Genomic DNA, 19,619 nt, shown 5'->3' on the forward strand with positions numbered 1-19,619 from the left:
GTGGTATTGCATGGACACTGGCTCGAGGAAACACAATTCCTTTGGGCAGGGCCAGCAACCTCAGAATACTCAAACAGAGGCACCAAAATTGCATCTGTGCAAAGCGAATGTCTGCCTTGATGATTGATGCTAACAATGGTGGAAGGAGAGGGCGGTGAGATGGCAGCTGAAACCATGAAGAGCTATGAGTTACATAGGGGCAAAGTGTAGAAGGTGCCGTAAAGACACCTGAAAGATCTCAGTGGCGTCCAAAAGGGGAAGCTCCGAAAGACTACTGAGAGAGGTACTGTATCAGAAAAGGGCGGTGGTGACTCGGTACTTCTGGGGATCTGGCTCTCACTCCTTTCCCTCACCTTGCTGCGCTTTGGTGAGTCTGTCCTTTTCTCACAGAATCACTCCCAGTCCTGTCTCATACCCACTCATGGGTCCTCTGATGCCCTTCAGGCCTTTCTGTGGCCCCCGCCCTGCATAACCTTATTGCCTTTCATGGTTTCAGGTACCATCTCACCCTCCTGCTCCCTGGTCCCAGACTTAGGCCCTGCTGTAACTCAGGTAACAGTGACCTGCAAATCTGGGTCTCCCACATCCCAGCTAATCACTTAGCTATTGTTTATAAACACGCCCACCCACTCACTCCTCCCCTTCCCTAGCTGGCTTTTGTGGGGGACTTAGGCATGCTCTGAGCGGCCTGCCAGCTCAGGGCCCTTCGGCACGATAAGTCAGTGGCTGCAGCGTTTGAAACTGCTGCCAGCTTAGGTGTGACCTCACATGCTGAGCATCTGTGTGATGTCAGGACTTAGGTGCGTAGGGGACTTCACTGGCAGACCCTTCGGTGTCTACAGGGTTAGGTGTCAACTGAACCGTGGTTCTGTGATGGCAGTGGTGCCTACATTATGGACTAAAGACACAGCTGCCAAAGTCCTTTTATAAATCTAGCCCTTTGGGACTGCACCTCTCTCCAGCACATATAAGAAACAGTTCTAATGTGTTCACAGGGCTTGGCCACACCTTCTAGCTACAGGGCCCATTCGCTGCCTTCAGCAATGCAGAGAACATGGACATGCTGCAGTCACACCTTTGCCACTGGAACCCCAGCTTTTATCACGGCAGCAGCAACAAACATCATGGCTCCCTGCTCCGTCGCCCCTCAGTGTACTGAGATTTCTGTGGCCCAGTCACAGAATGCTTTGACTCTGTTTGTTCCTGCTCCCTCTCGTGGAGGTGTAAACCAACTGGAACAAAACAAAGGCCAAGAGATGCTAGATCTACAAGGCCTCTTGGGACTATTCTCGTAGGGGCCAGTGCTGCTTTGGAAGAAAGAAAAACATTTGTTACAGAGGGCGGTCTCTGCACGCCCCGACTTTGCTCCAAAGCTATTCAACATCTTAGGAGCACAAGTGGATGCAAGCAACAAGCTCAAGAATGCATGGAACAAACAGAGTAGTGAAAGAGAGCCATGCAAAGGACTCAAGGGTTCAGACCAAGTAACCACCAGGGAAGCAGGTTTTCTCTCTCCTCAACCATCAAGGTTCTCTGGTAACCATCCCCAGTCAGTGGGATAAGGCTTCAAGGAGGGGGTGTACCACATAAAGCTACATAAAAAGCAGGAATTTTTTTCAAAAATCAATTTTAAAATAAAATAAAAAAATTAATTATTGTAAGTTCTTTTAAAAACTAAACCTCTTTAAATTTAAATTTGAGACTATCTGTGTTAATGCCTTAAATTGTTATACCCATTACATAAATAAAAATAAATATGCTGAAACAACAAACTTTTTCACATACGGCTTCAGGGCAGATGAACTTTCTACATGTTGCCGGGGTGGAATCAAGAATCCTGCAGTGTGCACCCTTGGACTGGTCTGGCACGCACTCACACCTCTCTGCCTCTCCTTCCATCCTGGAGAGTTCCAGAGGCATAAAAAATAGCGTAGTCCAAACCAGTCATTCTGAACCAGGGTCGGCAGCCTCCCAGGGATCTGCGAGTTGGTTTCAGGGGGCCACAGGGCCCCATGTCTCCAGCCTGGCACCCTAAGCCCCAGCACCTCTATGGGGCTGAAACCAGGACCAGAGCCCCGGGGTGGTCTGAACCCCAGTACACCCACTCCTCCCAGGGTTAAAACCCCGAGCCCCAGTGCCCCTCCACAGGGCTGAAGCCCAGCGCTACAGTGCCTCCCCCCGCACACACAATGCTGCAAAGGAAAGAAACTCTGAGCTGAGCCCTGCCCCCGCTCGGAGCCCCCAACTGAAGCCCCAAGCCCCGAGCCCCTCCCTGCCTGGTGGCTGACGTCCAGAACCCTGCCACAGCTGATGCCCCAAGCCCCGCAGAGCTAAAACCCCAGAGCCCCCCCGCAATATATCTGATGGCTGAAGCCAAGTCCAAAGCGACACACACACACACACACACAGTTTTTATAGTACTGTATGTTCTGGCCAGGGTGGAGGGGACGGGGGGGAGTGTGTCTCAGAAAGAGAATGGTTGAGAAATCTTGGTCCAAACCACTCTTCAGTTCCTTTGACCGCTGAAGTTGAGTGCGCTCTGAGCACACCCAGTGTTTTCCATGCTTTCCGTCTTTGGGAGCAAATGTTGCTAGCGTGAGACTGTTGGGGTTCTATAAGGTGCATGAGAGGAGAGCTTTGGCTGGACCTGGGCAGCGAAAGGGCTGCCCCACTGTCCTACCGATCAGGGCGGCTTCTCAGTCCAGTTGACTAAAGTCCAGTAGCCAACGTATGGGGGGGAATTCAGAGTCAAGGGACCCCCTCCAGATTTCTGCTTGGCCTGCTGGCAGTGGAAAGAGGGGCTCTGGCCTCCCTCCTGCTGCGCCTGCCCCCAGACACGCTTGTCCCTCTCCCTGGCAGCCAGGCCTGTTTGGGGAATGGAGCGGGTGGGACCAGCCATTGTTGTGTGGCCAGTGTGGACCAATGCTCTGTGCAGTGAGGCAGCTGCCTGAGAGAGCCCATTTGGGGAGGTGGAGGTGGTGCTGGGCCACTCCCCACCCAGGCTGGTTGCTGGCACGGGGTGAGCGAGACGGAAGCCATTTCCCCCTGGCACATTTCCAGTTCACTCGATCCCTGTCTCTGGCAGCCAGACCTGGGGGAGGAGGGGCGCCACCTCCCCAAATGGGCTCTCTCAGGCAGCCACCATGCCGCACAGAGCAGCTAGCTGGAGCAGTCAACTTCAGTCAGCTCCCCACCTGCCAGGGACAGGGGCTGAACATGCCGGGGGGCGGGGGGTGCAGTGGGAGAAAGACCAAAGAAAAAAAAAACCCCAGGTAACTCTGGTGGGGTGGGGAAAGCATGGCAGTCCTGGCAGCTACTTTTTTTTCTCTGCCTGAGGGCAGAGTAGTTAGGTTCCTGTAAGGGAATTCACAAGCTGTTTTTTTGTTTTGTTTTGTTTTCATTCTAACTTTAGGCTAGGCTAAGCACAGGAAGGCTAGGATGACAGAAAGTGAGGTCCAAAAGAAACTAGAATTAGTCAGATTGGAAGCTGATGAACGACAGAACATGAAAAACAAATGGCCTTAAAGTGCTTGGAGTTGGACACGGAGGAGAGGAAGGAGGCAAACCACTTGGAGACAGAGGCAGCCAGGGAGGAGGCTGCCCATAGAAGAGCCTTGGAGCTAAAAGAGCAATACAGGCCCAGATTTTGGCCCAGAAGCATGAACTGGCTGTCATGCAGTTGAAAAGACAGAACCCTTCAGCAGCTGGCTCCACTTTCCCAAAAATCCACAAATGGGAGCAACTATGTCCATAGTATGATGAATCCAGCGATGTTGCTGAATAGTTCATCACCGTTGAGAGACTGGGCACTCTCCATGCAATGTCTGAAGATCACAAGATGACAACATTGGTAGCAAAATTGAATGGAAGAGCTCTGAACCTATTTAACAAGAGACCTATTGAGGATGCTTCTAACTATGGTAAATTTAAGGATTTGGTTTTGAAACAATTTCAAATTACTCTTTAAACTTACAGAGTAAAATTTAGAGCCCTTAAGAAAGGGGCTGCACTAAGTAATGTGGCTTATGGAAACCAGATGAAGACTCTGTTAGCTAAATTGGTCAAAGAAATGGTGTAACTAGCTTTGAAGGAAGGTGTGATTTGGTTGTACAGGAGCAGTTCCTGACTATGACCAATGATGATATAAAACAGGATTTATGGGATAAGAAAATTGACTCAGCAGAAAGTCTTGCTTCTTATGCTGATCAATACAAGCAGTCCCAGACCATCAGAGAGGCGGGGCAAATCGGAACAAAGCAGGTGGAGGTAGCAGAGAGAAACAACCCTGGTAGCAGTTTGGGTAGCTAGCAGAAGAGACACCACAAGACCACACCATACCACCGGGGGCAGCCCAAGACCCCACCTGCACCCCCAAAAAAACTCCAGACACCTTATCGTCCCACCACACCATTCTCCAGCAACCCACCTCTCCCCAGTGTCCAGTCAGCAGGCCTATGTTTTAAATGTAACGAGCTGGGGCATGTAAAGGCCAACTGCCCCAAGAACCCCAACAGATTACAATGCATTGCACTGGGGTCACACCAAAGGTCCTTAGGCCCAGATGACTCCCAGATACCCTCAGAGCAAAGGGAAACTGTAAGTGTGGGCGGGAAGAAGGTTATAGCATGGAGGGACAGTGAAGCACAGGTGTCAGCTATCCACCAATCCTTAGTGGACCCCCAAATTCATCAACCCAGACACCCAAGTGATGATTCAACCCTTCAAGTCAAATTCTTTTGACTTGCCTACAGCCAAGTTGCCTGTCCAGTACAAAGACTAGTCAGGACTGTGGACTTTTGCAGTCTATGATGATTATCCCATTCCTATGCTGCTGGGGGAAGACTTAGCCAACCATGTGACATTAGCGAAGAGGGTCGGAATGGTCACCTGCAGCCAGGGTAAACAAGCCTTCGCACCTATCCCTGTTCCTGAGCTTTCTACAAGGGCACCGTCTGTGTTACCAGAGCCTCAGACTGAGGTGGTGGAAGTGGACCCCATGCCAACATATGCTACAGCAGTAGTGGCTCCAGTCGCAGAGACCCAGCTAGAATCAGTCCTGGAATTGGAACTGGTGGAGCAACCAACACCAAAACCATTGCCAGCACTTGAAACCCCATAGAATATCAGGATTGGAAGGGACCTCAGGAGGTCATCTAATCCAACACCCTGCTCAAAGCAGGACGAATCCTGAGGCAGTTTTTTACCCCACTTCCCTAAATGGCCCCCTTAAAGATTAAACTCACAACCTTGTGTTTAGCAGGCCAATGCTCAAACCACTGAGCTATCCCTCCCCTCCCATCTACAACACCAATGCTAAAGGGCACAACCAAGCCTGCCTTGGCAGCAGCTGCTGCTAAACCTACACAAGAGCCCAAGCCTGAAATACAACATAGTGCACCAGCAGAGAGCGGTTCACAGTCAACAGAAACAGCCCAATGACCTACATCACTTCCAGAGGGATCAAGGCCAACTCGACAATCCAGTGAGGAACTGATGTCTCCAGCATCAAGGGAACAGTTTCAGGTCAAGCAGGAAGCAGATGAAAGCCTCCGGGAAGCTTGGACGGCAGCACGGAGCAACCCAGCGCCTCTCAGCTCTTCTAATCGATCTTGGTTTGTTGTAGAAAGAGGACTTTTATACAAGGAAACTCTTTCTGGTGAGCACCAGGGAGACTGGCATCCTCAAATACAGTTGGTAGTGCCAACTAAGTACCAGGTAAAGCTGTTGAGCTTAGCCCACGATCATCCTAGGGGCCATGCTGGGGTGTGTTAGGATATAGATATTCAGGCCTATCTGCAAAGGCCTATACTTTTAAGAATTTAGGTGTATTCTTATCACTTAGCTAGTTATAGAGGTATAAAAGAAAGAATCAAAGATCGCTGTCTGTGTAATGGCCTTCTCTTACTGTGACAGGCTAAGGCCTTCAGCTAAGATGTAGTTAGGCAGACATAAGCTGGGAAGTGTATGGTCACATCCTCACATTCCAAACTAGTCACATCAAAATAAGGTGCTATTGGGCTATTAGGAATACAGTCCTGTCCTGATATTTCTATCACCTCCAGAGAAAGGGTAGAGCCTAGAAGTTGTAAAAGGAAACTTAGTTTGATCGCATCCTGCCTGGCAAGAACTCACTTATCAATAGACACAGCTGGAAAACCCTTATGTCTGTGTAGATGTAGTTGTGAAATCCTCACTTCTGTATTGTTTTCTATGTTTATTTGCATGGTATCTGTCTGGTTCTGTAATTGTTTCCGTCTACTGTATAATTAATTTTGTTGGGTGTAAACCAATTAACATGGTGGGATATAATTAAATAACCCTGTTACAATATGTTAGGATTGGTTAGTTAAATTTCAGTAAAATGATTGGTTATGGAATAGCTAAGCAAAACTCAGGTTTTGCTATATAGTCTGAAGTCAATCAGTAAGTTGGTGGGAGGGTGGGAACAGGGGCTGCGGATGGGGGAATTGGAATCATGTTTTGCTAAAGGGGGATGGGAACAGGGACAGGGACACAGGCAAGGCTCTGTAGTGTCAGAGCTGGGAAGGGGGACACTAAGGAAGGAAACTGGAATAATGCTTGCTGGAAGTTCACCCCAATAGACATTGAATTGTTTGCGCCTTTGGACTTCGGGTAAACTTGCTCTCTGTTCATATGAGAAGGACCAGGGAAGTAAGAGGGTGAAGGAATAAGCCCCCTAACAAGGTGAACAGGACCAAAGATGATTTGAAGAAGTCCTTCCACCGGGAGGGAATGGACAAGGATGTTTCTACTTATGTCCCGTCTTGTAAGGTGTACCAAAGAGTGGGAAAACCCCAAGACCAGGTCAAACCCCCTCTCCAGCCACTCCCCATAATAGAGGTTCCATTTCAGCAAGTAGCTGTGGATATTCTAGGTCCATGTGGCCCCTCCCTGAATATCTGTTTAAATCACTTCGTGGTGGCAGCAATACTGTCCAAGGACAAGGAAAGGAATTTTGCCTTGGGGAAGTTTGTAACCTAAGCTGATGGAAGATAAGCTTAGGGGTCTTTCATGTGGGGCCCCCACAACTGTACCCCAGAGTTCAGAGTGGGGAAGGAACCCTGCCAATAACTCTGAGTTCTTTAGCTTTATAAGGTAGTCTAGCACCACTGGAAGGGGTATAGTCAGGGAGTAAGTTGTTTATGTAGGCACCTTGTGGAAAAACATTTCCACTTCTGTAGGTAAGTATTGCACGTGGAATCACGTCTGCTGTTCAATAACATGTGTTTGACCTGCTCCCAAGAGCAGATTTACCATGAAATAAATTGTGCAGTGGCACAGGGCCCCCCAACAGGGGGGGCCCCAAAATGAAGGACAAATATCTGACAACCTGCCCCTGAGTCCCAGCCGGTGGTACAGCAGGGCTCGCCGGGGCTGGTGGCCCCACACTGCTCCCAGAAGCGTCTGGCTTGTTGGCATGTCTCTGCATGTCCCTGGCTGGAAGGGAAGGTTGCTCCATGCACTGCCCCCACCCCAGACAGCACATGGAGACCCGCTGCCCCCCTCCTGTAAAGGGTGCGCAGAGACATATCAGCAGCAGGGGTAAGGCAGCTCCCTGCCCACTCTGCCTCCCTTCCTCCATGCCGCTTTGCTCCCGGAAGCGGCTGGCATGTCCCTGTGGCACCCGCGGAGTATGTGTCTCCGTGCACTGCCCCCCACCCTGAGTGCTGATTCCGCAGCTGCCATTGGCCATGATCTGCAGCCAATGGGAGCTGTGGGGGCGGTGCCTGCAGGTGGCAGTGCCCGGAGATCCCCTGCCCTCCCCGCTTCAGAGCTGTTGTCGGAGGGGGTGTGTGCTGGTTGCTTTGGGAGCTGCACTGCCCAAGGTAAGCGCCGCCCCCCCACATCCCGCTCCCACACCCCAGCCCCCTGCCCCAGCCTAGAGCCTGCATCCCACACCCAAACTCCCTTCCAGAGCCCTCACCCGCTCCTCCCACACTCCAAGCCCCAGCCAGAGCTTGCACCCAGCACCCAAACTTCCTTCCAGAGCCCGCCACCCGCACTTCCTCCTGCAACCCAACCGCCTGCCCCAATCAAGGTACCTCACTTCATTGTCATTTACTTCCCCTTACTTATAATATAGGAGGAGGATGAAGGAAAAAAATAATGAAAAACGGGGAGATAAGAGAGAATGCTCTTTTTCTTGGCTGGGTCCCAGGGTGTGCGTGTGAAAATGAAGCGGCACATAGGGCCCCACTAACTCTAAATCCACCACTGTCTGCTCTGAACAGGTTAACTCGTGTAATTGGAACCATGGAGGAGCTATGCTTTCAGATGGAGCTTCACCAGTTACGGATGGATCTGACTGTCAGCCTGTGAGAGGAGGTCTGTCCTCACTGGCAGAGTTCGTGGAGGATGACTTGACATACGCAGCAGCTAAGGGTCCCAGATCTGTCTGGGCCATGCTGGGGTAATCGATATGTTCTTGGCTTTGTCATCCCTGGTCTTGCCTAGTGGGTTTTTGTGGTTCTGTGCTGTGGCAAATAAGTTGCTAGATGGGAATCCCCATTGCTAGAATATCTGTTGTAAGACCATAGGGGTCAGTTCCTATTTGTGCGCCTGTGAAAACCATTTGCTTAGTGTGTTGGCAGTGGTGGTTAGTCTCATGGCTTCAATGCCTAGGCACTGGGATCAGCCATGCCCTCCCTCNCCCACTCTTCGAACCCTTCGGTCCTAGCCAGAGAACCCTCCTACACTCCAAAATCCTCAGCCCCACTCCAGAGCCCGCACCTTGTCCGTTGATGTAGAACATGCATGCAACATTGTCTGTCATCACCTGAATTGATGGGTTTCTTATGAGTGGTAAGAAGTGAAGACAGGTGTAACTTACTGCTCTGAGTTCTAGCAAATTTATGTGAAGGCGTGTTTCCAATGTCATCCACCTGCCTTGTGTCATGTGGTAGTCAAGGTATGCCCCTCAGCCCAGTAGGGAAGCAGCTGTTGTGATCATGATTGAAGGAGGTCTGTGGTGAAAGGGAACACCTACGCAGATGTTCTCCGGTCTTTTCCACCATTTTGTAGGGTGTAACAGGGTGGATCCCTGCTCCTGCCCTGAAAGGGTTAAAAGCAGCCCTGGGAAGGGGCTGTGGCTGGAGAAAGCAGCCTTTAGGCTGGGCTGATTGGGGAAGTGGCTGCAGCTGGGGCCATGCCCCAAACTGAGCAACAGGTCCTCATAAGAAGGCCAGGGGAAGGAGAAGCAGACAGTCTCTCTCTGGCTGTAGAGGGAGAAGGGCCTGGCTGCAGGGAGCTAGACAAGGTACCTTGAGCGGAGCGGAGCAGAGCTGGAGAAAGGCAGAGGAGCTGGGGATCTCCTGCCTGGAAAGCCTCAGGCTGCCACCTAGCATTAGGCCAAGAGGTACTGGGGGTTGCAGGGAGCAACCCAGGGGTAGGCAAAGACAGCAGGTCCAAACCCCTTTGCCTATGATGAGTGGCTGATACTGCAGTCTGCCCCAGCAAACAGGGGCTAGGTGGAGACTGGGCAGTAGCCTATACTGAGGCAAAGTGGAGATAGAGGGTGGGGGTCCCCTAGGAAGGGGAAACCCTCAGAGAAAGGGGTGACTGCTTGGGGGCAGCACTCCATGTAAAAGGGCACCGGGTCCAGGGAGGGACACAGGGGGCCAGCAGAGGACAGGTGGATCACTGGCCTGCAGAGGGTGCTCTGGGCTGGGACTGAGCTAATTCCCGAAGTCACTCGCAGAAGGCACCGCGGGGGTGAGTCCACTCGTCTACATAGGGATACTAGAACCTTGGTCACTGGTGTTACCATAATGTTGAGGCTGTGGTTTGGTGGGTTTGTATATTGAACGCTACCAGCCCTGAAGACACTGCATGTGTAATCTGGCATGCCTTGATTCGTGGACAGATGGAGATGGTGTCTATGAGATGTTTGATGGCTAGGAATCTGGCATGAGGTAGGGAGGCTCTGTCTTGAATTGAGTCCAGGTGTGCCCCAATTAATTCCAGTTGTTGTGTGGGTGTCAGTGTGGATTTCTGAAAGTTTATTTGCAACCCCAGTCTTTGGAAGAGGTTGATGGTCAGTCATGTGATTGTTTATGTCTCTGTGTATGAGTGTCCTTTGATAAGGCAATCATCTAGGTATGGAAAAAATATGATTCCTTGTTCGTGCAGGTGGGCTGAGACTACTGCAGGGATTTTGGAGAACACCCTCAGTGCAGTGGACAGTCCAAATAGGAGGACGCTGTATTGGAAGTGGTTGTGTTCCACTGTGAATTGGAAGAATTGGCTTTGAGTTGGATGTATTGAGATGTGGAAATATGTATCTTGTAGGTTGAGGGCTCAAAACTGGTCCCTCTGTTCCAGCGCTGGGATTATTGTGCCTAAGGTGACCATCTTGAATTTTTGGGAGCATACAGATTTGTTGAGTTTTTGTAGGTCTAGTATTGGTCACCATCCACCACTTTTCTTCTGGGTCAGGAAATAGTGGGAATAAAAATCTTTCCCTCTGTATTGTGTTGGTACTGGTTCCATGGCACCTAGCTGTAGTAGATAATCTACTTCCTGTCAGAGAAGGTGCTTGTGTGAAGGGTCCCTGCAGAGGTAGGGGGTAGGGGGCCAAGAAAGGGATGAACTTTTACTGAACTATTTCTAAGACCCAATGGTCTTGTGTAATATGCTCCCAAGCTTGGTAAAAACACTGTAGAGAGCGACCAAATAGGCAGGTAGGTGCTGGTGTCAAGGGGAGGTCATTCAGACCCTCGACCAAGCTTTCAAAACTGTGGTTTTTTTCCTGATGGCTGGAACGCTGCCTGTTCTGGTTGTGTCTGGCATTGTCAAGATGGTCTATTTTTGTGTCTGGCCACCTTGTAAGGTCTAAATTGAGGATCCCTGTTTCTTCCAATTAGTGTCCAAAGAAGTAACTTTTCTTTCTTCTTCAAATGCTTGTCCCTATGTGTATTCCACTTCAGGTGACGCCTCAGCAGTGATCTAACTATGGTGGTGGTTTCTTGGGGTTCTAAGAACAGATTGAATAACTGCCCTACCAAAAGAAGTATTTGACCTAGATGCCTCCACCAATGCATACCATCTTTATAAGTCTATACAGAGTCCCACATAATGGCCTTACAGAGTTCAACTATGAGAACATTCTTCTAAGAGGCTATTGAGGATGCTTGGGCCCTTGTCAAATGAGCTCAAACACTGGTTGGTGGATCAAGTTTGGATACCTCATAATTCAAGATAGATAAAATGATTCAAAATCCATTTTGACAGTCTTTGGATAGAATCAGAGAACCTTTCATTCTCTCAGCGAATGAAACTTAAGTCTCAGGGAGGATCTAAATGGTTTTGTTCTCTGGAGGTAAAGGACTAAAGCTCTCCAAACATCTAAAGTTTATAACCTGGCCTCATCCCTATTAGTCTGAGGATTCAGACAATCTGGGTAAGGGGATAATCTGATTTAGATGGAATTCAGACACAATCTTGGATATGAGTTTAGGGTGTGGCCTGAGGGAGACGTCGTCTTGGAGAAAAACTATACAAGGATGGTCAATCATACGAGCTCTTAACCCTCCCACTTTTATTGCTGATATTTTTGCTACAAGAAAGAGAATATTAATTGATAGAGGAAGGAAAGGACATGAAGCCAGTGGTTTGAAGGCTGATGCTGTAAGATCTGTTAATAGTATAGGAAGGTCCAATGCTGGTGTATGTTCTTCAGCAAGTGGAAATACCCTTAGAAATATAGACATAGTAGGGTGGGAAAATACTGAATGACTATATATGGGTGGAAGGCACTAATGACCACCAAGAGTACCCTGAGAAAACAGAGTGAGCGACCAGAGTTCTTCAGTGAAAGTATATAGCCCAAAATGTCAGGTGGTTGATACTGTAATGGTAGAAATTCATGATGGTCACACCAAGAAACAAATCTTTTCCACTTTAAACTGTACATTTTCCTTATGGATCCTTTCTACTGATTATCAGGATAAAATGCTCTTTGCCGATACAAACTAAGATAAGTTAGATGTATTCAGGTTGTCATGGCCTGATGAAATTCACCCTAGAGTACTTAAGGAACTAGCTGAAGCAATCTCTGAATCATTAGCAATTATCTTTGATCACTCATACAGGATGAGTGAGGTCCCAGAGGACTGAAGAAGGCAAACATAGTACCTATCTTTAAAAAGAGAATCAAAGAGGACTGAGGGAATTATAAATCAGTCAGCCTAACTTCAAGGCAATAGATGATAAGTAATAGCCATCAAGGATTCATCAAGAATAAAGCATAGAATCATAGATTTGTAGGACTGAAAGGGACCTCGAGAGGTCGTCTAGTCCAGTCCCCTACACTCATGGCAGGACTAAGTATTATCTAGACCATCCCTGACAGGTGTTTGTCTAACCTGCTCTTAACAATCTCCAAAGATGGAGATTCCATAACCTCCCTAGGGAATTTATTTCAGTGCTTAACCACCTGACAGTTAGGAAGTTTTTCTTAATGTCCAACCTAAACTGTCCTTGCTGCAGTTTAAGCCCATTGCTTCTTGTCCTAGCCTCCAAGGTTGAGGAGAACAATTTTTCTCCCTCCTTGTAACAACCTTTTATGTACTTGAAAACTGTTATGTCCCCTCTGAGTCTTCTCTTTTCCAGACTTAACAAACTCAGTTTTTTCAATCTTTCCTCATAGGTCATGTTTTCTAGACCTTTAATCATTTTTGTTGCTCTTCTCTGTCCTTTCTCAAATTTGTCCACATCTTTCCTAGAACGTAGTGCCCAGAACTGGACACAATACTCCAACTGAGGCCTAATCAGCACTGAGCAGAAGAATTAATTCTCGTGTCTTGCTTACAACACTCCTGCTAAAATATGCTAAGCCAACCTAATTTTCTTCTTTGATAGGGTTTCTGGCCTAGTGGATAGGGCAGGAAGCAGTAGATCTGATATGTCTTGATTTTAATGAGGGTTTTGACAGTCTCACATGACTAGATGACCCCTTGAGATTCCTTCAAGCCCCACATTCCTCTGACTCTATGATTCTACATTCTTTCTAGTTCTGACATCCTTCAATCAAAAAACCAAACAGTCAGGTGGAGGGAGGACAGATTGGGATGATGAGTCCCTCCCTCATTCTGAGACAGAACATCTGGCATCAGAGGTCAAGTGAACAAATGAAGATATTCTGGGAACCAATACTGTCTCAGTCACATAAGGGCCATTAGGATAACAAGTGCTTTGTCCTGTTTGATTTTTTTGTAATACTCTGGGAAGTAATGGGATCAGTGCATAGGCATATACCATTTTGTGACAAAGGGATCAGGAGAGCATCTGCCAGAGAACCTGGACTCTGACCCTCTCTGGAACAAAATATCCAACACTTATGGAAGACAAAGTGACCCACTGACTTCTGAATCTCTCACTCACGTTCTGGTGAGAAGTATCTGCTAAAATTGTCTGCTAATACATTGTGAATACCAGACAGGTATATCTGCTGACAGGTTGATGCAGTGCTGTATGCACCTATTCCATAATCATAATGCTTCTGAACAGAAGAGACAACCTAATTCCCCATTGTTTATGAAAAATACTGTAGTCATATTCTCTGTCATTACCCAAATGAAGTTATTTTGAATCATCAGTAAGAAGTGCATTCTGCTCTGAGCTCCAGAAAATTGATGTATTAGAGTGCCTCCTTTGGAATCCACACTTGCCCTTAACTAAATGAAGGTCTAAATGGGCTCCTTAACCCACAAGAGATGCATCTGTCACTGTAGTTCTTTTCAGAAGGAGGGGAATAAAACGAACTTGTATAGAAAGTGCATCTGGGTTTTTCCACCAGTTGAGAGAACCTTTTGTGGAAGTGTTAAAGTTATATATAGACTGTGTTTGCTAGAGGTGTATGCTGTCCTGAACTAAGCTAGTGTGCAACATCACAAAAGTGCATGAAGCCATGTGGCTCAGCAGACTGCGAGAGAAACTTAATGTTGTTCATGAAATCATCTGAAGTTGAGTGATAAAGATGGACATAGTTTGAAATCTGCCATCAGCTAAGCACACACTGGCTGTCCAGGAATCCAGTCTCACAGCAATAAACTCTATATATTGTGTTGGGAGATAACACAGGCTTTTCTTTACTTACCTTTAAACCAAGAGACATGAAAAGTTGGATAAATGTTTGAAACAAGCTTTTAACTTTCTGATCAAACTTTCCCTTTATGAGCTGGTTGTCTAGCTAAGTAAAAACTGCTATCCCTCATTGACACAGGAACATCACCACCACCACTTTAATAAAAACCCTCAGTGTGGTCAACAGTCAAAAGGTTACACACTCAGTATAGTGGTTTAGACTGACAACTTACTCTCAGAAATCTCTTGTGTGCAGGATTAATTTCAGTGTGAAAATAAGCATCCTAGTGGTTGACAGCTACAATCAGTCTCTTGGATCTATCGACAGCATTATGGAGGCTCAAGTGACTATCCTGAATCTCAGATGATGAATGAAATTGTTTAAGATCTAAGAAAACCCTCCAACTTCCTTTCTTGGGTCTGAGGAATATTTGAAGTAAAAGCATTTCTCTCTCTGTTATATCAGAACAATTGTTATCATTCTTAGTTGAAGGACAGTATCCCTCTCCTGGGTGAGAAGGCTCTCATGAGGGGTCTGTCAAAAGGGACAGCGAGAGTGGCAGAAGGTAGCAGTTATGTGGAATTGGATTGCATAATCTTACGATGATTTCCAACACACACTTGCCTGTTATTGCAGCCCATGTTCTGCGTTAGGGGGAAAAGGTTATTCCCAAAAGGAATCTGGGAGGAAGAGATAGCTATATCCAGGTGAATGGCTGGTTTTCATCTCCCAGCAATCCCATCAAAAGGGATGCTTGCTGCTGGACACCATTTGCAAAGAGAAGTTGGTAGCAGCAGACAGTATTCTCTTTTGCAGTCTCTGCTACATCCTTAGAGGTGTTGTTGGTCTCTAGGGGTAAAAAGGGGCTTGTTCTCTGCTCTGGTTAAAACTGAGATTTAGTGTATTTTCTCTTTGTTGCAGCAGTGTAAATGCTTAAAGACCGGAAAGTGGGGTGGGATTCTGATAATGTGAAGAAACTCATTCCATCTTTTCACCCAAAAGATATGGTCTGTGAAATGGAAGGTTCTCCACTGTGGCTTGAACCTTCCCTGGAATATCCAAAGTTTGAAGCCACCATGACCGATGCCTCACTACAGAATTGCTGTAAAGCACAAAGTGATATCTATTGCATCTAAGGCAGCCTGCAATGAAGATCTTGATCTTAAGTGACACTGTTTTTAAAGACTGAAATTGCTTCATGTTCCTGCAGCAATTTGTCAATAAATTCAGTGATGTTATAGTTAAGAAAATCATAGACTAGCTTTTTTTCATCAGAGAGGTCAAGATGTTTTGAGTCATTTTCAAATGAAGTAATTTTGGGAGCGGTGCTGCTTGGTTCTCTCATTAGCAATAAAAACGACTAGTGAGATTTGCTCTGGATGGGCATACAGATATTCAGCTCCCTTAGTGAGAATATAGTACATCTCAGTCTTTGTTGCTGTGGGAGGAGGAGTAGCAGGAGTTTGCCATACAGTTTTTTACAGGCTCCAAAAAGGCATCATTAATCAGGAAAGTGATTGGGTCTGGAGGTGTGTAGTATGTCTAGCAACTTATGAAGGCTTGTTACCCTGCAAAGAAGGCTATCAGATTGGTTTGACATGATTTGTTCTTGACAAATCCATGCTGATTGTTACTTATCACCTTATTATCTTCTAGATGAATGAAAATTGATTACTTAATAATTTGCTCCATTATATTTCTGGGTACAGAAGTTAAGCTGACTGGTCTGTAATTCCCTGGGTTGCCCCATTTCCCTTTTTATAGATTGGCACTATATTTACCCTTTTCCAGTCATCTAGAATCTCTCACGTCTTTCATGACTTTTAAAAAATAATTGCTGATGGCTCAGATATCTCCTCAGTCAGCTCCTTGAGTATTCTAGGATGGTAATAAATCTCAACAGGAATCCTGAGGCTCTGCTTCTGAGTCTCTCTCTCTCTCCCTCTGATAGGGCACCTGAGAAGGATGTTCCCTCTCTGGTCCCCAAGGAGCCCAATATGGATACTGTAGGGCATTGTATGGATAAGGAGAAGGGCCCCAGGAGGAAGAGTAGCAGGACATAGAATTATAGAATCATAGAACCATAAGGTTAAAAGGAACTGCAAGGGTCATCTAGTCCAGTGGTTCTCAACTGTACTCAGCGGTCTTCTAGGGGGTACATCAACTCACCTAGATATCTGCCTAGTTTTACAACAGGCTACATAAAAAGCAGCAGCAAAGTCATTAAAAACTAAAATTTCATACAATTACTTGTTTGTTTTTGCTCTATATCAGGGGTCAGCAACCTTTCAGAAATGGTGTGCCAAGTCTTCATTTATTCACTCTAATTTAAGGTTTTGTGTGCCAGTAACACATTTTAATGTTTTTAGAAGGTCTCTTTCTATAAGTTGTCATATATATATATATATATAAAAAAAAATTCCCCTCTCACCCTATGGGTGGTATGTGTCTTCCTCAACCTCGGGTCCTCTACCAGAGGCCTGGGAGTTTGAGGGTTTCTGCGCAGTATCTTAGCTGTTCCTAGCACTGCATCTTCTGGACAGAGAGCTCTGATGTTGTTCCTGGATCTGTTGGAGCCACTCACCCAGCTTAGGAGTCACAGCCCGAGGGCTCCTACCACCACTGGGACCACTTTGGCCTTCACTTTCCACATCCTCTCTAGTCCTCTTTCAGGCCCTGGTACTTCTCCAGCTTTTTCTATATTCCTTCTTCCTGATGTTGCTGTCACTTGGCACTGCTATATCTATCACCACCGCTGTCTTCTGCTCCTTGTCTATTACCACGATGTCTGGTGATTGGCCAGTACCTGCCTGTCGTCTGGATCTGGAAAGTGTCACAGAATCTTAGCCCTGCTATTCTCCACAACCTTCTGCGGAATCTCCCATCTGGTCTTGGGAGGTCTGCCCATACGCTGTGCAGATGTTCCTGTAACAATGCCAGCCACTTGGTTGTGCCGTTCAGTGTATGCTGTTCCTGCCTGCATCTTACATCCTGCCACTATGTGTTGGACTGTCTCTGAGGCCTCTCTGCACAGTCTCGCACCTTGGGTCCTCTCTAGTGTGGTAGACCCCGCTTCAATGGATCTGGTGCTCAGTGCCTGTTCCTGTGCTGCTATGATCAGTGCCTCAGTGCTGTCTTTTAGTCCAGCCCTTTCCAGCCACTGGTGGGATTTCCCAATGTCAGCCACCTCAGCTATCTGTCGATGGTACATCCCATGAAGGGTCTTGTCTTGCCATGGCACTTCTTCTGCTTGGTCTTCCTCCCCTGTCTGCTGCTGCCTCAGGCATTCTCTCAGCAGCTCATCTTTGGGGGCCATCTTACTGATGTACTCCTGGATGTTCCGGGTTTCATCCAGGATAGTGGCCTTGACGCTCACCAAGCCCGCCCGCCTTCTTTCCGGCTGGTATACAGTCTCTGGGTGTTGGACTTGGGGTGGGAAACCTCCGTGCATTGTGAGGAGCTTCCGGGTTTCACATCGGCAGCCTCCATGTCCTCCTTTGGCCAGCTCACTATACCGGCAGGGATCTGATGACCGGCAGGGCATATCCGTTGATGGCGTGGATCTTGTTCTTCCACTGAGCTGGCTCTTCAGGACCTGTCTTATCTTTGGTGATACTTGGATGTTGCTGTCTTCCTTGCTTCCTCATCGTGGTTTCCATGTGACTGCGGATGCCAAGGTACTTGTAGCTGGTCTGTATGTCTGCTATGTGGCCCGCTGGTAGTTCCACCCATCAGTCTTGACTACCTTCCCTCTCTTCACTACCATCCGGCCACATTCTCCAGTCCGAATGACATCCGATATCCTCACTGTAGATCCGCGTCAGGTGGATTAGCAAGTCGATGTCTCGTTCATTCTTAGCATACAGCTTGATGTCATCCATGTAGAGGAGGTGGCTGATGGTAGTTCCACTCTGAACCTGTACCCGTATCCAGTCTTGTGATTATCTGGCTGAGGGTTTAAGCTATGCAGAACAGCAGCGGGACAGTGCATCACCTTGGTATATGCCGCACTTGATGGCCACTTGTGCAAGTTGCTTGAGTTGACTTCTAGTGTTGTCTTCCATAGTCCCATGGTTCTTGAGGAAGGTCCTTAGTGTCCTGTTGACTTTGTATAGCGCCAGACATTCACAGATCCACGGTGCGCATTGAGTCATAGGCTTTCTATAGTCAATCCAGCTGTGCTCAGATTGGTCTGTCTAGACCTTGAGTCTTGGGCGACTGCTCTATCTATGAGCAACTGGTGTTTTGAGCCTCTGGTGTTGTTTCCAATGCCCTTCTGAGCTGTGCTCATGTACTGGCCCATGTGGTCCTGTAGCTTGGCAGCTATGATGCCTGATAGACTTTCCATGTTGTGGGAGGCAGGTTATGGCCGGTAGTTGGCCGGTTCTGTCCCCTTGCAGGGGTCTTTCATGATCAGTACTGTCCTTCCTTGTGTTAGCCAGTTGGGTGGGAGCCTGCTGCTAGCAGTGGTTCATCTGTGCTGCTAGGCGTTCATGCACTGCTGTTAATTTCTTTAGCCAGTAGGTGTGGATCATGTCTGGTCCAGGTGCTGTCCAGCTCTTCATGTTTTGACCCGCTGCTGGATGTCTTCTACTGTGATGGTGAGTGGTTTCTGTTTTGGGAGATTGCTGTGCTCTGTTCTCAGGTCCTGCAGCCACTTTGCACTGGTGTTATGAGTCTTCTCTTTCTCCCATATGTTCTTCCAGTACTGTTCCGTTTCTGCTGCTGGTGGTCTGCTGTATTGTGTTGTTGCACTGCAGTTGGGAGTACACCTTGGATGGTTCCTTGGAGAACAGGGCATTTACTTTTTTGGCCTCTGCTTTTCTCGTGTATCTCCTTAGCCTGGTAGCCAGTGCTGTGAGCCTTTGTTTAGCAGTCTCTAGGCTTCAGATGGAGTCAGGCCCTTGTATTTTTTCAGTAGCCAAGTCTTATCCTTAATCTCTACACCCTTCTGTAGTTCCACCAGCTGACTAACTTCTCTCCGAGTCGCCTTGATCTTATCTCCAACCTCATTTCCAGGGTGGGTACATACTGTTGTTCTTCTTGATCGTGTAGCCAAGCATCTCCAGGATTACAGAGGCTGTAGCGTATACCAGTTCATTGGTTTGAGTTATGGTGGTAGTAGGGATTGTGATGAGGGCTCTATTGGCATCTTCTAACATACTATCTGATGGTACTTCTCCACTGAGCTTGGTAATCGGTCTCGAGGATTGACTGTACTAGTTTTTCCATGATCTTATGCTCATATCAGCTGCTGTGCTCTGCAATGGAGGGGGTGCAGTGAAGTTTCAGGTGTGGCCGCACATCCACTTGTCTCCAAGTCTTCTTGAGTCTGGGATGTAATGTGGAGTTGGTCTATCTCAAGCTGTGAGAGCAGCTTCCTCTTTACTATGTTGAAGCGTTGGTAACTAGCTGTTTCTCAGTAAAGTGTGGATGTAGGTCTTTTATACCACATCCCTCATACGTTATCATATCCCCTGTGTCGGTGTTTAGTAGCATTACCATCCAGGTTCTC

At 47.5% G+C, this 19,619-nt stretch overlaps 1 protein-coding gene across 3 annotated transcripts in view; it reads right to left on the reverse strand.

Moving 5' to 3' along the window:
* Positions 1 to 19,619, reverse strand: part of IQANK1 (IQ motif and ankyrin repeat containing 1) — a 160,130-nt gene that overhangs the window by 788 nt on the left and 139,723 nt on the right. The window lies entirely within an intron of this gene.

The sequence above is a fragment of the Chelonoidis abingdonii genome, chromosome 2, assembly GCF_003597395.2.
Source record: "Chelonoidis abingdonii isolate Lonesome George chromosome 2, CheloAbing_2.0, whole genome shotgun sequence".
Lineage (NCBI taxonomy): Eukaryota > Metazoa > Chordata > Testudines > Testudinidae > Chelonoidis > Chelonoidis abingdonii.